General features: G+C 39.3%; 1 protein-coding gene across 1 annotated transcript in view; it reads left to right on the forward strand.

Moving 5' to 3' along the window:
* The window catches only part of LOC124106007 (zinc finger protein 519-like), a gene marked incomplete at its 3' end in the record, with an annotated part of 113932 nt that overhangs the window by 42039 nt on the left and 56689 nt on the right, over positions 1-15204 (forward strand). The gene's annotated exons all lie outside the window — the stretch shown is intronic.

The raw sequence follows: 15204 nt of genomic DNA on the forward strand, positions 1-15204 counted from the left end.
ATCATGGGAGACTTCAACACACCTCTCTCGCCACTGGACAGATCTTCCAAACAAAAGTGGAATAAGGAAACTATAGAACTCAATAACACAATTAATAACCTAGACTTAATTGACATATATAGAATATACCACCCAACATCAAGCAGTTACACTTTTTTCTCAGCAGCACATGGATCCTTCTCAAAAATAGATCATATATTATGTCACAGGGCAACTCTTAGACAATATAAAGGAGTAGAGATAATACCATGCATCTTATCTGATCATAATGGAATGAAACTGAAAATCAACGATAAAAGAAGGAAGGAAAAAGCATGCATCACTTGGAGAATGAACAATAGGTTACTGAATGATCAATGGGTTATAGAAGACATCAAGGAGGAAATTAAAAAAAAAATTCTTAGAGATAAATGAAAACACAGACACAACATATCGGAATCTATGGGACACATTGAAAGCAGTTCTAAGAGGAAAATTCATTGCTTGGAGTTCATTCCTTAAAAAAAGAAAAAACCAACAAATAAATGATCTCATACTTCATCTCAAAATCCTAGAAAAAGAAGAGCAAAACAACAGCAAAAGAAGTAGAAGGCAAGAAATAATTAAAATCAGAGCTGAAATTAATGAAATTGAAACAAAAGCAACAATTGAAAAAATTGACAAAACTAAAAGTTGGTTCTTTGAAAAAATAAACAATATCGACAGACCCTTAGCCATGCTAGTGAAGAGAAGAATAGAGAGAACTCAAATTACTAGCATATGGGATAAAAAAGGCAATATCACAACAGACACTTCAGAAATACAGAAGGTAATCAAAAATTATTTTGAATCCTTACACTCCAATAAATTAGAAGATAATGAAGGCATCGATAAATTTCTTAAGTCATATGATCTGCCCAGATTGAGTCAGGAGGATATAGACAACCTATACAGACCAATATCAATTAAGGAAATAGAAGAAACCATCAAAAGACTACCAACTAAGAAAAGCCCAGGACCGGATGGGTATACAGCAGAGTTTTACAAAACCTTTAAGAGGAACTAATACCAATACTTTTCAAGCTACTTCAGGAAATAGAAAAAGAGGGAGAACTTCCATATTCATTCTACGAGGCCAACATCACCCTAATACCTAAACCAGACAAAGACACTTCAAAGAAAGAAAACTACAGACCAATATCTCTAATGAACCTAGATGCAAAAATCCTCAATAAAATTCTGGCAAATTGGATACAAAAACATATCAAAAAAATTGTGCACCATGATCAAGTAGGTTTCATCCCTGGGATGCAAGTCTGGTTCAATACACGGAAATCAATAAATGTTATTCACCACATCAATAGACTTAAATATAAGAACCATATGATCATCTCGATAGATGCGGAAAAAGCATTTGACAAAGTACAGCATCCCTTTATGTTCAAAACTCTAGAAAAACTAGGGATAACAGGAACATACCTCAATATTGTAAAAGCAGTCTATGCTAAGCCTCAGGCTAGCATCATTCTGAATGGAGAAAAATTGAAGGCATTCCCTCTAAAATCTGGAACAAGACAGGGATGCCCTCTCTCACCACTTCTGTTCAACATAGTTCTCGAAACACTGGCCAGAGCAATTAGACAGATGGAAGAAATTAAAGGCATAAAAATAGGAAAAGAAGAACTTAAATTATCACTATTTTCAGAAGACATGATTCTATACCTAGCAGACCCAACAGGGTCTACAAAGAAACTATTAGAGATAATAAATGAATTCAGCAAAGTGGCAGGATATAAAATCAACACGCATAAATCAAAGGCATTCCTGTATATCAGCGACAAATCCTCTGAAATGAAAATGAGGACAACCACTCCATTCACAATATCCTCAAAAAAAATAAATAAATAAAATAAAATACTTGGGAATCAACCTAACAAAAGAGGTGACAGATTTATACAAAGAAAAATACAGAACCTTAAAGAGAGAAATAGAAGAAGATCTTAGAAGATGGAAAAATATACCCTGTTCATGGATAGGCAGAACTAACATCATCAAAATGGCGATATTACCAAAAGTTCTCTATAGGTTTAATGCAATGCCAATCAAAATCCCAACGGCATTTCTTGTAGAAATAGAGAAAGCAATCATGAAATTCATATGGAAAAACAAAAGACCCAGAATAGCAAAAACAATGCTAAGCAGGAAGTGTGAATCAGGCGGTATAGCGATACCAGACTTCAAACTATACTACAGAGCAATAGTAACAAAAACAGCATGGTACTGGTACCAAAACAGGCGGGTGGACCAATGGTACAGAATAGAGGACACAGAAACCAATCCACAAAACTACAACTATCTTATATTTGATAAAGGGGCTAAAAGCATGCAATGGAGGAAGGATAGCATCTTCAACAAATGGTGCTGGGAAAACTGGAAATCCATATGCAACAAAATGAAACTGAATCCCTTTCTCTCGCCATGCACAAAAGTTAATTCAAAATGGATCAAGGAGCTTGATATCAAATCAGAGACACACCATCTGATAGAAGAAAAAGTTGGCTACGATCTACAGTCGGTGGGGTCGGGCTCCAAATTCCTCAATAGGACACCCATAGCACAAGAGTTAATAACTAGAATCAACCAATGGGACTTACTCAAACTAAAAAGTTTTTTCTCAGCAAAAGAAACAATAAGAGAGGTAAATAGGGAGCCTACATCCTGGGAACAAATCTTTACTCCTCACACTTCAGATAGAGCCCTAATATCCAGAGTATACAAAGAACTCAAAAAATTAGACAATAACAAACAACCCAATTAACAAAGGGGCCAAGGACCTGAACAGACACTTCTCAGAGGAGGACATACAGTCAGTCAACAAGTACATGAAAAAATGCTCACCATCTCTAGCAGTCAGAGAAATGCAAATCAAAACCACCCTAAGATACCATCTCACTCCAGTAAGATTGGCAGCCATTATGAAGTCAAACAACAACAAGTGCTGGCGAGGATGTGGGGAAAAGGGTACACTTGTACATTGCTGGTGGGACTGCAAATTGGTGCAGCCAATTTGGAAAGCAGTATGGAGATTTCTTGGAAAGCTGGGAATGGAGCCACCATTTGACCCAGCTATTCCCCTTCTCGGTCTATTCCCTAAAGACCTGAAAAGAGCATGCTACAGGGACACTGCTACATCGATGTTCATAGCAGCACAATTCACAATAGCAAGACTGTGGAACCAACCTAGATGTCCTTCAATAGACGAATGCATAAAAAAATGTGGCATTTATACACAATGGAGTATTACTCTGCATTAAAAAATGACAAAATCATAGAATTTGCAGGGAAATGGATGACATTAGAGCAGATTATGCTAAGTGAAGCTAGCCAATGTCTTCTTTGATATAAGGAGAGTCACTAAGAACAGAGTAGGGAGGAAGAGCATGAGAAGAAGATTAACATTAAACAGGGATGAGAGGTGGGAGGGAAAGGGAGAGAGAAGGGAAATTTCATGGAAATGGAAGGAGACCCTCAGGGTTATACAAAAGTACATACAAGAGGAAGTGAGGGGAAAGGGAAAAATAACACAAGGGGGAGAAATGAATGACAGTAGAGGGGGTTGAGAGAGAAGAGGGGAGGGGAGGGGAGGGGAGGGGGGATAGTAGAGGATAGAAAAGGCAGCAGAACACAACAGACACTAGTATGGCAATATGTAAATCAATGGATGTGTAACTGATGTGATTCTGCAATCTGTATATGGGGTATAAATGGGAGTTCATAACCCACTTGAATCAAAGTGTGAAATATGATATATCAAGAACTATGTAATGTTTTGAACAACCAACAATAAAAAATTAAAAAAAAAAAATAAAAAGATTTGGGGATGTGGCTCAGTGGTAGAGAGCACCTAGGTTTAATCCCAAGTACAAAAAGTCTGACTACCAGAAAACGCATGCTCGCCTGACATGCGTTTTCTGGTAGTCAGACTTCGTTTCTGCTTTGTGTAAGTCTGACCAATTGCATCTTTTTTTTTCCCAAAATGATAATAGCTACAGTTATGTGTGATCACTATAGTGCTAGAAATTACAGATACCTCCACTTACTTTTGTCGTCACAGACATATCTCCATGATAATCCAACAATACTAAAATGGTGCCTCTGTTGATGGGGGTTTTATTTGGTAGCATCTGGTCAATTACTTTCTTACAACAGGCGTGCCCTAAACCCCTGCAAGTCCCACTAACCCAGACTCTGTGAGCAGTAGCATACCCTGAACAGACCCCAAGTAGGCACAGGGACATCTATGCAAACTCCACTGCAGTTGTAGACTTAGCTTCGTGCCTTACTGCTTAGTAGTTCTCAGTCATGTCAGTGGTTACATCCAGTGGACATTGGGCCTTCTAGAGGCATTTCTGATTTTCAAAATAGGGAATAGGATTACTAAACATCATCATGATTGACAAGCCCCTTGCCAAAAACAAGTCGTTGGTCTCTAAGTTTAACAATACTGAGGCTCAGGAACCCTGGGGTAGATCATATATTCTTTTTTTTTAAAGAAAGAGTGGGAGAGAGAGAGAGAGAGAGAGAGAGAGAGAGAGAGAGAGAGAGAGAATTTTTTAAAATTTATTTTTTTGTTCTCGGCGGACACATCTTTGTTTGTGTGTGGTGCTGAGGATTGAACCTGGGCCAGGCGAGCGCGTTACTGCTTGAGCCACATCCCCAGCCCCTAGATCATATATTCCACACAAAAAAATTCACTAGAATTTTTCTAATTTATTATTTTCTCCCCAGTGTTTTAAGCACAGTGATTGTCTTCCAGTAGGTGAGGAAGGGAGGAAAGAAACAAAAAAAGGAGCAGAGAGAGACACACAGAATATTATCAGAAGAACCCTAAAGCCTGCATGCAGGAGAATTATTAATTTAGGCCTGATTGTGGTGCTACTAACTCTCTGTCAAAGAGTTCTACCACCCTTCCCAAAGCTTACCAGTCCCAGGTCAGTTTTCAATGTCGAGCCAGTTGCCCCTGTTTGAAAAACAGGCAAGAGTCTACCTTATCAGAAACCCATTAAGTAAGAAGTCTTTCCCCCTCTTCTATCCCAAGAATGCACAGTGAGTCATTGAGCACTTCACCTGCATTTACACGTACACACACACACACACACACACACACACACAAAACTAACATGCAGGCCATCAGAATCTGCAGCCCCACTTTGGACCTGGTGGCCTGGGACATTATCTTGCCATCTACAAGAAAAATCTTGACTTCTAATCCAGCACATTGCAGAGTATTCTGTACAGTGCTTCACTTTCCCCTTCCAAGGTGCCATCTGGGAAAACAAAATCCCCAGTGAGATGCAATGCTATACAAATGCAGGCGATTCTCTCTTCTCTCTTCCTGAGTAGTCTGTCCTTGTTCCAAACATTCTGATCTCACCACAGGCAAGTATCACCTGGTGACAAATTGAGGATCAAAGGACAGAGGAGAGAATGTAGAATAGCATCAGAATTCTCTGATCTGCTGGCCAATCTTTATGCCTCATTGGTAGATACTCCATTAAAACAAGGAGTCTTGCTGCTCTGCAGTCACCCACAAGGTTGCATAAGGTCCATAAAGCATGTGACCTAGAAGATCATAAACAGAAGTCCTTGCCTGAGGGAGAAGATAGAAGGCTGCTAGAAGCACCTATAGAGTCACTTTTTTTTTTCTTTCTGGAAATGGAAAGTACTTGTGTTAACAAGGCCTTTTACTATTGGGACTTTCTTTTTTGGACAATGGTGATTTGCTGACCATGAAAGGGATGACTTCTTATACTGCTTTTGTGTGTGTGTGTGTGGGGGGGGGCGGTTCTGTGTGTATATGTTGGTGTGTTGGTGGCAGGGGAAGGTACTGGGGATTTAACTCAGGGGCATTCTACAACTATTCTACTACACCTGAAAAAGATCCCTAGATGTGCTTTTTAAAAAAATTTACTGTGAGACAGGGTCTCACTAAATTGCTCAGGCTAGCCTTGAACTTGCAATCCAACTGCTTCAGTCCCCTGAATCACATAGTTTACAGGCATGGACCACTGCACCTGGGCATGGACCACTGCACCCAGTCTTGACCTTCTGGAGATAGCTAAATCTTAGAGATATTCAGCTATCTCCCCAAGTTGTTCACCATGTGCAAATTAACCAATATAATTTCCATACCACCAATATTCTCCCTATTGTGCTGCCATCATCCAAGATTAGTCTTTGTCTCATCTAATCACAGCATGTCCAGGTACCAGAATTCAAGGGATGGCCCATGCCTTGTAAAACTCACTGAAATTATAATAGTATACTATCCATAAACCTACTTTTGCTGTCTTATCTTTTCTTTTTTTCTTTAGAGAGAGAGAGAATTTTTTAATGTTTATTTTTTAGTTTTCAGCAGTCACAACTTCTTTGTTTGTACGTGGTGCTGAGGATTGAACTGGGGCCGCACACATGCCAGGCAAGCACGCTACTGCTTGAGCCACATCCCCAGCACTGTCTCATCTTTTCATCCTGCACAAATAGAAGAAAGTCTCTTTCCCATGTTCTCCACCATCTCCCACACCCTCATCTCCTGACCAACCCTGGAGCTTCCCAAATGGCTCTTCACTACTGCTTATAGAAAACTGTAGCACTCTGTGACAGTGCATGTGTTTATGTGAGTGTCGCATACATGATGAAAACAAACCCAAGGCTCTCTTACAACAATGTCAAACTTATAAAGCTTCTCAAAAGGGCCAGGACAACTTCATCTGTAACCTGTATCACTGGGTTTTGGTCATGGCAAGGCACCCAAGCCCCTTGGTTTCTTTTAGACCCTCCCCATATTAGTGCTGGGGAACACAAAGGGCTGCCAGAGGTGGGAGGGAAAGAAAGCCAGTGCATCAGGGATAAGGAAATGGTGCAGGCATTGTTCCTGTTGCATACAGTCTCTTCTGCCATTGCTTCAAACATGGGTCACAGAAGAAGCACAGCAGCAGGTAAAGCCCAAAATATTCTGGAGTAGAGCTAGACTTGGACCCAAGATTCAAATTTGAGTTATCTTCCCACCTTCTCAGTTACCTTCCCAATCAAAAGTTTAAAACGTGAAAAAAAGGCAGACCATATGTTCTGGGTGTTGATTGATTGTATATCCTCTTCTGAGAAGTGTCTGTTCAGGTCCTTGGCCCATTTGTTGATTGGGTTATTTTTTTTTTTGATGCTTAGCTTTTTGAGTTCTTTATATACCCTAGAGTGGTAAAAATGTGCTCTCAGGATGTAGGCTCCCTCTTCACCTCACAGATTGTTTCTTTTGCTGAGAAGAAACTTTTTAGTTTGAGTCCATCCCATTTATTGATTCTTGGCTTTAATTCTTGTGCTATTGGAGTCTTACTAAGAAAGTTGAGGCTGTATTCTTTATAGAGACTGTTTATCTTATGGCAAGCTTTCCCAGGCACTGATTACACTTTAACCCAATAAAACTTGTTATTGTCTTTTAAATTATATTCATTCTTGATTATCTAAAGTGATATCTCATTGTAGTTTTGATTTCTATTTCCTTGATGATAATGATGTAGGTAATTTTTTATTGGTTTCTCAAAATATTACAATGCTCTTGACATATCATATTTCATACATTTGAATCAAGTGGATTATGAACTCCCATTTTTACCACGTGTACAGATTGCAGGACCACATTGTTTACACATCCAAGTTTATACATACTGCCACACTAGTGTCTGTTGTATTCTGCTGCCTTTCCTATCCCCTTCCTATCCACCCTCCCCTCCCCTCCCCTCCCATCTTCTCTCTCTACCCCATCTACTGTAATTCATTTCTCTGTCTTGTTTTTTTTTCCCTTTCCCCTCACATCCTCCTATATGTAATTTTGTATAACAATGAGGGACTCCTTCCATTTTCATGCAATTCTCCTCCTCTCTCCCATTCCCTCCCACTAAATACAAAATTTTTATGTTAATTCTTGATAGTGCTTAGGATCAAACCCAGTGCCTCATGCATGCTTGTAGAACACTCTTCAACTGAGCCAAAACTTCAGCCCCTTTAAGCTCCTTAAACGGCAGATTTGGTATTACTTTCATCTCTGGAAGTGAGGTAAAAGTCAAAATATTTAGAGGTATTGGACCATTAGCTGTGGATGTTGTGGTTGTGGGTCTAAATTGGGACATTGCCAGAGGATTCCCTGAACACCTGATCAGTAGGGATCCATGCGCCAGCCCCTTGGATCTCAGGGTGTGTCCACCAGGGCTGCAACTAGAGAATTTTGGATGCAGGTTACTAAGGTTATTATATATATATATATATGAAAAAAAATCTTGTTCTTGGAGGAGAGACAAAACCAGAGTATAGATTGTCAGCCCCATGCATGCAACTGAATGGATTATGAAAATTAAGATTTGTGAGCCACTCTGAGTCTCATTTGTGGGCCACTCTGAGTCTCATAAGGCTGTGGTGAAGCCTGAGAATCCACATTTCTATCCAGTTCTCTGGTGAAACTGATGTTTGTCTGGGCCCAGTCTTTGGGACCAGGATCAACCATAGTATGACTTGGGTAAACTACTTCTTGCTAAATGGTAGAGGAAAATGTGAGTGGTTGGATTCTGAGGCTCAGGGACTAATTCTATAAAATGCACCCACTGTGTTGAACCTCACATGCTTTTCTTTTCATGAAGAAATTAACCTGCAGCCCTGTCTGACTTAAGTAGAGAAAGTATGTCACATTCATCAGCAAACTATTTGTTATCTGCAGGGAAAAATAAGGTAGGAAATAATTTCTATAAGAGGAGCCCATGTTACTCTGAAGAAGGAAACTTTTGTGACTCTTTCCACATACCAAATTCAGAAACCCATGGAGATGAAGATACTTATTCCTAACTCTAAAATCTGCAAAAAATTATGGCTAAGAATCCAATGAAAACGAGTAGCATTGGTCAAGGTGACCTAGTTATCAAGGCAGTTGGGACTGGACAGACTGATGTTATTCATCTGTCAGTTCAAAGTCAAGTGGTAGGCCTAGGTGGGACTGTTTGGAAACTTCTCTAGGATACCCAATAAAACTGGAGTGCAAGAAAAGCACACTCTTTCTCTCCCCTCTGAGAGGACCCATTATCTTCTTTGAAAGTGTCCCCTTTTCCTGTTTATTCTTTCAATAAATTTATGCCTGCTATTCTGAATGAAATGTTTGAAATCTTTTTGACTTAATTACAAGAAATAGGGTTTGAAGAGGATTCTTTTTGCTGTCTTAGTTTACCAGAAGGCACCAACCTTCTATCACTAAACATTTTAAAATTCCTCATTATCTACATTAAGCTTGCTCCAGCTACACTTTCACAATTTGCGGAGTTGTAGTTTCCAGCTGTTTCAGAAAAAGCAAAAAGATAGAGCTAAGATAAGCTAAGATAGAGTTAAATGCTGTGACTGCCTTTTTCATGACACTCTAGTGGTTAGGACCACCAGGAGAGAATGTTGAACTCATTTCCTGCAGCAAAGACTTTTTGTTCTCACTGCAGCATCCAAATGGTCAATGAGGTTAGGATGGTCATCATCCACCGTCTTTGAGGCCAGGTGTAAGATGTCCCCACAAGACATATGAAAATTTCCACCACTTTTCCATAAAATTTGCATGTGAGGTGTTTTATGCTAGAAACTTACCAAAACAAATGGTAAGGCTGTGCAATGAACAACCATAAAGATTTCATCAGAGGATCAGTTCCATCCTGCATCACCAGCACAAGGGGCTCTGGTGAATGCTTAGCCCAATAAACCACTCTTAGTTTAGACAAACAGAAATGAGCTGTGATCTGATCTCCACCATCAAATTCTGTTCAGCCTAGTAAAACCACTAGTACATGTAGCCAATCAGAAATTATCCCTACTCTGACACTCAAGAAACTGGAATCCATATCCTAGCTCTACCAGTTCTACTCACTCAAGAAATGTATCTCAGTTGATGTGGTTCTTAATATGCATTGTAGACCTAGTAATAAATAATTCACCTGAAACTAGAAACAAATTATTGGTTACAAATGTATATCCACTGACAAACATGAATATATAATACAGTAAAAAAGCTAGCATTTTCTTAGTTAATTCTTTCACTGAGCAACACACCCAGCCCTATTTTGTGTTTCTTTTAGAGACAGAGTTGCTTAACACCTTGTTATGGCTTTGAACTCAGGGTGCCTCTTCTAAGCCTCCAGATCTGCTGGGATTGCAGGCATGTGCTACTGCACCTGGCCCCAAATTTATTTTCATTTACAAGTAAAATATCTGTGGGTAGTTCTGACTGAAGCACAGCTGATTTCAGGAATTAGTGTCTTTTCATCTCTCACTTCCCATTTCATTTTCTGGCATTACCTGAAGCCATAAGTTGGCAATAAGCTTTCCATTTTCACTTCCTACAATTAGTTTTGGGCCTCTGGAGCAGACTGTCTGGACCAGCTAAAAACAACTTGGCAGGTTAAGAGCCTCTTGTTCAGGGGGATTCATCCTATGACTTCTAGGGCTGGGTATCCTATCTGACTCACCCCAAGTGGGGTGGAATTCAGAAGGGGAATCCCCAGAAACAACACAAGCAACCTCTGGAAGAAGAGAAAACAAATATTGGAGACAGATAACAGATCAGACTCAATTTTGATCTTCAGGGTAGCCATTGTCTATACTGTACAGCTGAGAAGTCTATCTATGTCAGTTCTTGACACTGTCTAAGCACTCAGGGTTCAGGACATCCCATCTCATAGGTGAGGAGACCAGGGCTCAGAGGGAGTTAAACTTTCTATCCAAGGCCACTGGCCTTAAAAGTGGTAGGCCTGAATATGAAGAGAAATCCAGACTATTTTGAATAAGTCTTGACCTTCCAGCTCACTGCTAGTATCCCTCAAGTACAAGAAGATTATCATTAACATAGAGGAGGAAGAGGGGAAGCACGAAGGATAAAGATTCCCTGAGAGAACTTCACAAAGACCTTGTGCTGGTAAGTTTGTTGCTGAGTTCAGGAGGTTTTCTGCCTACCAATATTTTCTAGTGGTTGATACACACATTTATTTCCACATCACCTTTGCAATTTTGGCATTAATATTGTTTTCTTGTGTACTTATATTTCTTAAGTCAACTTGCCTGTTATACTTACAGAAATGTCCTCAAAATCTTAAGTGTTTCTGGCAATTTTAAACCAAAATGAGTAATGCTTGCCTCTAATAAATATTAGTTTTAAAATCTCATAGAAGTATTAAATGAAAGGCTAGCCAACTGTTCACCATTCAGTATCATGCCACAACAGAGGTGGGGTCTTCAGACTCAGTTTGGAAAATTAGAGCAACCAAGTCACACCAGAACACAAATTACCCCTATGTTCCTTCTCCACATGCAGTTTTCCATTCCTGATATCTCCTCTGCACTCTGAGAGCAAGGCTAAAGAAGTAGCAGCCCCTGTAAACCAGGATGCCAGGTTGTTCTACCCCAAATGTGTCCAAGTCTCCACACCTCTAGCTCAGGCTCTAGATTCTGGCCACTGCACTCCTAGTTTCTGATCACAAACTTTTATAGGTGTATAAATTTAATCAGAGGCCTTGGTTTCTTCCAGCACTTTTTTTTTGCATGAACATTGAGTTATGTTATAACTCCTGTTTTACATTTTCTGTGATTATTGCTTTAAGTGCCCTGGGAAGAAGACACCAGATTTGCACAGCGTGCCGAAGAAGCCAGGAAGTGCTATGCTGTGCACAAATTTTCCCACTTTCCTTCTGCCTACCTGCTGCTCAAATATATCTGAGACAATTTCCAGGGGAAGACAGAGAGGTCACCAACTCCCAAAGCATGAAGGGTCTTTGAGAGTAGGGAGCAAATACAAGTCACTGTGTAGAGAAGGAAGTCAGTTCTAAGGGACCTGGTCTAACTATCTCACACAAACACCTGTGACAGAGCTTTATTGGATCAATATCTTCTGACTCCAGGCACAAGATTTTCTTTTATTAAAGTGAGATTATTTCTATCCCAAATGACATTGATCTTCTAGCTCAAAGGACAGAGCATGCAAACTTCCCATTCTAAAATTGTCTAGTCTCTATGTAACAGCCATGTTGTAATAGTGATTTTCTCTCACCTAAGAGATGAACCACATGACCTCCTAGAGGTTAATGATCCTATAAAATGAAATTTTAAAAAAAATTGGAAAAAAGCAAAAGGATCTAGAGATCCCCCACACAACTTGCTCTCATTATTAAAACTACAAGATTTTTATCCTGTGGATGGAGAAGGTTTGTGTGACTGCTTAAACCAGAGGCTGCACATAAAGTACATTACTCTGTCTCAGAAAGCAACATGAAGTCATTGTGTCTTCAAGATGGCAGATTGTGGCATGAGCTATTTTATCTCACAGCTGGCCACTCAGCTCCCTTCTGCTCAGCCCTGTTTCACAACTCGGTTTCAGTCTGTCCTCCTCTGACTCCTCTGTTAGTGCTTGCAGGGGTCTCCCTTGGGGGTTGTGCATTCCACCTGCTCAGACTCAGCACAATTACACCAGAAAGACAGAGAGGGATGAGAGACACAAAGAGTCTAAGGAGAAGAGGTCCAAACAATTTAAGGACAGAGCTTCTCCCCAAAATCTAGGATTCCAAGAAAGTGTGGGATTGTTGAAAAGGGATTAAAGAGAACAGAAATCATTCCCCAAATAAGAAGAGTTCCTCTAAACTCACTTCTTGTTTTATTGTTTAATGTTTATATTTTACAGATAATTTTTAGAATAGCTAAATCTATGAGGACCCCAATTATCCAAGATACCAATATGGCTGGGTAACTATGGTTCAACTGTTCTACAAGCTCTTATGCAGACCTCAGAATGATGGTTTAAAAATATGAATGGTTCAATTCAGATAATGTTCTGAATAGAAAGAAAGAAAGAAAGAAAGAAAGAAAGAAAGAAAGAAAGAAAAGAAATAGTTAATTGCATGTGTGATGAGATTACTACTGTGCTAATTGATGTTGCATTTCTTGAGCAAGATGTTTCAACCCATATACAACTATAGTGGTCCTAGTGAACTTCTGAGCCAGTGCATAGAAATATAGAAATATCTGGCCCAAGTATAATCCCTGTTTCCACTCAGAGTGGCCTGGGACACCCAACTCTAGCCTGCATGCCCTAAACATCTGTCCCTTAGAATTAATGCTAGGAAGCTCATCCAGGTGTGTCAAGTCTGTCCTGATGCATAGGAGGTGCCACACCAAAAAGAATGGCACTGTGTTTTGCAGAGTAAATGTGGTCTTGAGTAATATTTTTCTAAAATTTAATGCTTGGAGTGGACATTCATATGAGAATAAATGGGTCAGTGTTGCTTGGGGGTTGAGCCCTGACCCTGACCTCAGTGGGTTTACAATTCAGAGTGATTATTCACAGGTTGACTCTTTATGTCTTGTTCCTTCTCCAGTATTGTAAGAGACCTGAAGGTCATTAGTACCTGCCAAGTTTCATGGCCACAGTTCTCTGTCTGATTCTCTATCTTTTTCTGTGATTTCTACCTTTTCCAGCTGGATTCCACAGGGAGTTTCTTCATCAGCACTGTGCAAGTCCATATTTTGTCATGCTGCTTGTTAACACTGGGATAAAACTAGAGCTTTGGTCCCTTTACTTGTTGAGGCTGCTACCTGTACTTGCCAAAAAATACTAGGGTAGTGTGGGCCATGTCTGTGATGACCAAGAATCTGTGCCAGCATTAAGCTCATCTCTTGGACCAATGTGCCCAAAAGAAGTGGCTACATTAATTTAACCTAAAAAATTCAAGAGATTACTTACCTCAAGTTGTGACTCCCAGAGATACATGACACACTATAGCTAGGAGGATCTTGGGCACATTTCTACCATCTCAGCTTGGCTTAGCTAAGGAACTGGTCTTTTTGGAAATGGCCCATCCCTCTCCCCAAGATCTGAGGACCAGGCCTGGTTTCCATTCACCTACACTTCATTGGGAAAGATGTGGTTTTTGGCAGCGATATGCTTCTTTTCTTTCTTGCTCCCTCCTCTCTTTTCTCTTCCCTCCCCATATGTATTTTTTTCACAATCATGGGCAACACAACTGTGTACAAGTCATCCCTGGACTATGGTCATGTGCCTTTAACTTCCCAGTCAATCCTTCAAGTGAAATCTTGTCCCCACTTCATAAATAAAGCAAAACTGCTCCCAGAATATTATGGATGTTGTTACTGAGAAGCAAAAATCAAAAACACTGAGAAGTCAACATATCTAGCAATTAGATAAATGCAAATTAAAACTACATTGGGATACCATCTCATTCTAACTATAATGCCAATTATCAAGAACATAAGTAAAAGCAAATTTTGGTGAGGATGTGGGGAAAGAAAACACTCAAAAATTGTGGTGAGACTGCAAATTTGTGTAACCTCTCTAGAATGCAGTATGGAGATAAAAAAAAACACTAGGATATAAACCTGCTTTGAACCAATTATCACATTCCTTGGCATATATACAAAGGAATTAATATAAGCACACTACAGTGACACAGCCACACCAATGTTTATAGCAACACAATTCACAATAACAAAGCTATGGGACCAAGATAGATGCCTATCAAAAGATAATGAATAGAGAATTGTTGTATATACACACACAATAAAATATTACTCAGCCATAAAGAAGAATGACTCTATGACATTTCCAGTAAATAAATGGATATGGAGACTGATATGCTAAGTGAAAAAAGAGAATTCCAAAGAACCATAGGTGAAATGTTTTTGCTGGCATGTCCAGGCTAAACCACAATAAATGAGGGAGGGAAAGAAGAGAAGTTCAGTAGATTATCCAAAGAAGCATTCAAGAAAGGTAGAGTAGATAGGAATAGAAATGACAGTAGAATGAATCTAACATACATTAGATTGTATGCTTATAAAATATATAAATAACTACCACCATCATATACACCCACAACAATGAGATTCATAATTAGAATAATTATGAATAATTTTTTAAATGATCACAATATCTTTATTTTATTTTATTTTATTTTTTTATGTGTGGTGCTGAGGATCGAACACAGTTCTTCACATGTGTGAGACAAGCACTTTACCAATGAGCTATAGCCCAGCCCAAAATAATTATGAATCATAAATAGGAATTCTTATGCTTGTTTAATTTTATCAAAATAAATTCTGTCATATTTAATAAGAATAACAACTAAAATAACATAAATTAAAAAATAATGA

The sequence above is a fragment of the Marmota monax genome, unplaced genomic scaffold, assembly GCF_021218885.2.
Source record: "Marmota monax isolate L192 unplaced genomic scaffold, Marmota_monax_Labrador192_F-V1.1 WCK01_AAM20220418_F8-fsc00736, whole genome shotgun sequence".
NCBI classification, from domain to species: Eukaryota; Metazoa; Chordata; class Mammalia; order Rodentia; family Sciuridae; genus Marmota; species Marmota monax.